This window comes from Neomonachus schauinslandi, chromosome 8, assembly GCF_002201575.2.
Source record: "Neomonachus schauinslandi chromosome 8, ASM220157v2, whole genome shotgun sequence".
Classification (NCBI taxonomy): Eukaryota; Metazoa; Chordata; class Mammalia; order Carnivora; family Phocidae; genus Neomonachus; species Neomonachus schauinslandi.
The window spans coordinates 117,269,701-117,274,832 of NC_058410.1; the positions used below are offsets into that span (position 1 = coordinate 117,269,701).

Here is a 5,132-nt window from a genome sequence, read left to right on the forward strand (position 1 = left end):
GCCAGCATTGTTGTCAACAGAAAAAGCAATCCAAAATTAATGTTCCTTCTACAAATCTGTGACCTAACAAATCAACAGTCTCTAATAACAAAACAAAATAAAACAAAACTTCCAGAGAGGCAAATGAAATAAAACACAAAAGATGGGAATTAAACAAAGTAATGGCTCCAAAAGATCTGCTCCTCTTTAACAGGAGAGCAGGACACTTATGAATCAACAACAGGGTGATATGAAAAGCATACTATGGGAAAAAAGAGCTGTAGTTTATTAAAAATATGAAGGACTTAAATAGTAATATTCTGTACAATAGTTGGAAAATGAGGTCAATAAAATTCCTAGAAAGTCAACTGAATCAAACAAAACAAAGACAGAAAATAGGAATTAAGAGAAAAGAAAAGAACAACTCGGGAATATTTATTCCACATTAACAAGAGTACCAGTCAGGGTCCTGGGATCGAGTCCCACATCCGGCTCCCTGCTCGGCAGGAAGCCTGCTTCTCCCTTCCCACTCCCCCTGCTTGTGTTCCTGCTCTCCCTGTCTCTCTCTCTGTCAAATAAATAAATAAAATCTTTAAAAAAAAAAAAAAACAAGAGTACCAGTCATAGATCAAACATTTTTTTATCAAACCCAACAATTTTTGTTGGGGGTGGGGAGTGAACAGTGACCCAGATTTTCATACCATAAAAAGTTAAAATTGAGAGTCCACCAGGGCTCTTCACAATAAGTGGGAAAAGGCACACACTAAGACATAGCCACATGCATTTTCAGAACATAAGAAAGAAAGAAAAGTTGACAAATACCAGGTTCAGGATTCAGAATAGCATAAGATTTCTCAATAACAACAGTTAAAATTAGAAAACAATGGACCACTGCTTTCAAATTCTAACGGAAATAATTTCAATGGAGAATTCTGTATTCCCCAAAATCCTATCAAACAAATGTGAAGGTCAAATGATGCTATCTTCATGAATGCAAAGTGATAAAATTTCCATCTTCCACATCCTCTTTATTCAGAAGAAACATGTGAGTGTACTCCACAAACACAAAGATGTAACCCAAGGAAGAGAAACTCAAGGGATCCAAAAGGGATTGCAAAAACATGCAATTCAATCAAAAGGTCAAACTGCATCTTCCCAGCTTGTTAGTGACAAAAATCCCAAAATGACCACTATTCCACAAAAAATCATCTAGTCCAGTTGAAATACTGAGGGATTTGTGGCAGATGTCTTTGAAAGACAAGAAACTGGACAGATGCCCAGGTATGTTTCAACAAACTAAACGACTATACATTTCAGGCATTAATTTTGGAGATACGTTAGTGATTACTGCAAAAAAAATTAAATGAAAAAATAAAAGCAATATAAATTCCAGGTAATAGTAAAAATTTGTAAAGGACTGAAGTAAAACCACACTGATAAACTGGTTGCACTTTAATAGTATTTATCTGGTCACAATAATGTAAACACAGAATAATGATTTTTAGCAGAAGTTGTGATATACAAAATGAGGATAGTGAAGTGTATAGTGTAGTAGGCTCAAAATAGAGAGCTCCACCTCATCATACAGAAGCTATTGAGACGTCTCATTCTTCAATCCTAATATTGGGAAATGTGTGTTCTCTCTCTTTTTAGCATTCTTGTCAGTGGGTTAGTACCTTCTTCAGTCATTTTTCAAAGAATGAATTTTGGGCCAAAAGAAAATATTTAGAATGAAGCATGGAAACAAAAGGATGCAGAATAAAGGAAAGCATATCAGAGTAATACCAGTTACAGAGAAAAAGTCAAACATCTGCATGATTAATATGCCAGAAGGAGAAAAGAGAAAGAACGAGAAACAAGGAATATTGCAACAAGGAATTTCCCAATACCAGGAAGATATGATACCACAAATTTAAAAATCACTATTGGGGCGCTTGGGTGGCTCAGTTGATTAAGCAGCCAACTCTTGATTTCAGCTCAGGTCATGATCTTGGGATCCTGGATAGAACCCCAAGTTGGGCTTCCCGCTTGGAGCAGAGTCTGCTTGAGATTCTTTCTCTCCCTCTCCCTCTGCCCCTCCCACCACTCACATGCACGCTCTCTCTCTAGAATAAATAAATAAATCTTTTAAGAAAATAAAATAAATAAAATAAAAATCACTATCAACTCCAAACTAGATAAGTTTAAAAACAAAATAAGATCTAGAATACCAGAATAATACTGCTAAGAAACTCAAAAAGCTGATGGACATTGGGGAGGGTACGTGTAGTGGTGAGTGCTGTGTATTGTGTAAGACTGATGGATCACAGACCTGTACCCCTGAAACAAATAACACATTATATGTTAATTAAAAAAAAGAAATTCAAAAAGCAAGTCTTAAAAGCAGAGAAAAGAAATAGTGTACCTTCAGAGGTAAACTGTAAGTTTAAGATTTCCTCAATACAAACAACAGTAGTCAGGATAAAAGAAAATGAAACCTTCAATGTACTGAAAGAAAATAACTGCCAACATTTAATTCCATACAAAACCAAAATACTGTTAATTTGAAGGTGAAATAAAAGCAATTCTAGACCAAGAAAAAGTAAAATTAATTAGAATATTCCTACTAAATATCCTAGATGAAAATTCCAAAAATGCTGTGAGGAATATCAAACCTGAAAAGGTAAATACACAGGTAATCTTAATAGCTACTGACCACAAAACAATAACATCCTGAGGGTTTTTAACATCAATGCTGATGTCCACATGTGTGTATAATTAAAATAAATGGGACTAATAACATATAAGTAGAGACAGGGATAATAAAGTATGCTTGCTTTATACACAGAGGTAAAAATACTAATTTTATCAGACTTTGATAAATCAAGGTTACAATTTGTAATCTCTATAGTAACAACTAATAAAATACTATAGTAATATAAAATACAAAGCTAAAGAGGCAGAACATGAAAAAATTAAAAGTCCACCAACATAAAAGAAGAAGAGAAGAAAGGAAAGAAGGGAGGAATTAGCCAGGAAGGGAGGGAGGGAAAAAAGCTGAGGAGGAGGGAGAGAGAAATATTGCAGGTACTATGGTTGGAAAGCATGTAGTAAAATGGTTTTAAACTCAGTTATATCAATAATCCCTTGAATTGCAAATGGATCAACTGCTTCCATTTAAAAGACAAGAATAATCTGACTAGATAAATAAAAATATAAAATAAAACCCACATCTATATTTACAAGAGACAAATCTAAAATATGAGTACAGCGAAAGATTGAAAAATTAAAAGATGAAAAAATACTGCAGAAACTCTAACCTAAAGAGAGTAGTTACCGATATATTAATTGCAGGAATCTAAGGCAAAAAGCATTATTAGCGATTAAGATGGATATCACATAATGATAATATGTTCAATTGGCCAGAAAAATACAGCAATTCTAAACTTGTATACCAGGTGCCCTTAAGCAACTGCAGACCCTGCGCAGCAGAAATTCCCGCTGTAACTTTTGACTCCCTAAAAACTGGATAGCCTCAATAGCCTGTTGACCTGAAGCCTCACCAATATCAGAAACAAACACACATTCAGTATATTATACATATTATATACTATATTCATAAAATAGGTGAGAGAAAAGAAAACGTTATTAAGTAAACCATAAGGAAGAGAAAAACATTTACAGTAGTCTACCGTAAAAAATCCGGGAATAGAGCCACGGCAGGCTAGGAGCAGAGCTGCAACTCCCGGGACCAGCGCCTGGCCACCCACAGCACCCCACCTGCCAGGCCCCGGCAGAGGCAGTCCGGGAGGAGCGTGAGGCACAGCCAGCAAGAGGCGGCAGAGGAACACATCCCTGGGTCCCAGGCAGGCCTGGAGCTGGCCCGGCCCCTCCCCGCACTGCTCAGGCAGCTGCCTCCCCAGCAACCGCGAAGACCTCCAGCCATGCTGGACCTCCGCTATCAGGGGAGCGCTGGGACAGGCTCCAGAAACTGCAGAAGCTCACCTTGGAGGGCGCCGCCAAGCTGTCGTCGGACACACTGCATTACCAGGGCCTGCTGGAGCACACAGGAGGCTGCCGCTGTGGAGCAGTCCTCTGAAATTTTGGCCTCAGTGCACCTGCACTTCTTTGACCGCAACTGCATTTGCGAGAAGTAGGATACACATTTCACCCTTCCAGCTCCTGAAGGAAGCCCAGAGAGTAACTACACACACAGTCAACACGCACAAAGCACAGCACACCTTCTGTAAGAGATGGGACGTTCAGAGCTTTTCCAACTCACCACTCAAACCCTGGAGGCTTCTCAATTGCCCCACAACGTCTAGATGAGGGCATCACCTGGAGTGTGGTCCTTGAGGAATTCAATGGTAGCAACTGGGAGAAGACCAGAAAGGGCCAGGAGAGCATCAGGATCATGTCTAAACAGTGAGTTCCTGTTCCTCCCTTACTGGAAAGGAGCTTTGATGTCCCCACTGCATTCTGGTGGTGTTCATCAGTGTGGCTGACTCAGGCTGCTGGGTCCACTGGCCCAGGGCCATCTCAATTTCTACAGTTTGCTCCAGCCATCAGTTTCTTTAGGTAGCTCTTTGTCCTTCCTCAGACCAGATTTTGATGTGGGCTAGTTGACATCCTTCTTTCACTTCCCAGCTTTTGTGTGATCTTTTAGAAAATTAATTTTTAACAATAAAGCAAAAAGAAAAAAATCATGTATAAGTGGACCCATGCAGTTCAAACCTATGTTGTTCAAGGCTCAACTGTAACATAACATAACATAACATAACATAACATAACATAACCTCAAATATATGTAAAGCAAACCATGAAAGCATAAAAAGAGAGCAATCCATAATCATTTGGGAGATTTAAATTTTTTACTGTCACTAACTGATAAAATAAGTACACACAGGCACACACAGAATATAAAAGATTTTAACATGATTAACAAATTTGATACCACAAAGGAATACAGAATCCAACATTTCACAACAACAGGTGTATAATTTTCAAATATAAACAGAATGTGTTAAAAAATTGACAATATGGGGCGCCTGGGTGGCTCAGTTGGTTAAGCGACTGCCTTCAGCTCAGGTCATGATCCTGGAGTCCCTGGATCGAGTCCCGCATCGGGCTCCCTGCTCGGCCGGGAGTCTGCTTCTCCCTCTGCCCCTCCCCCC

General features: G+C 38.8%; 1 pseudogene; it reads left to right on the top strand.

The window, feature by feature from the left end:
- Positions 1–1,223: 1,223 nt before the first annotated feature.
- Positions 1,224–4,387, top strand: LOC110586903 (annotated as a pseudogene).
- The last annotated feature ends 745 nt before the right edge of the window (positions 4,388–5,132 follow it).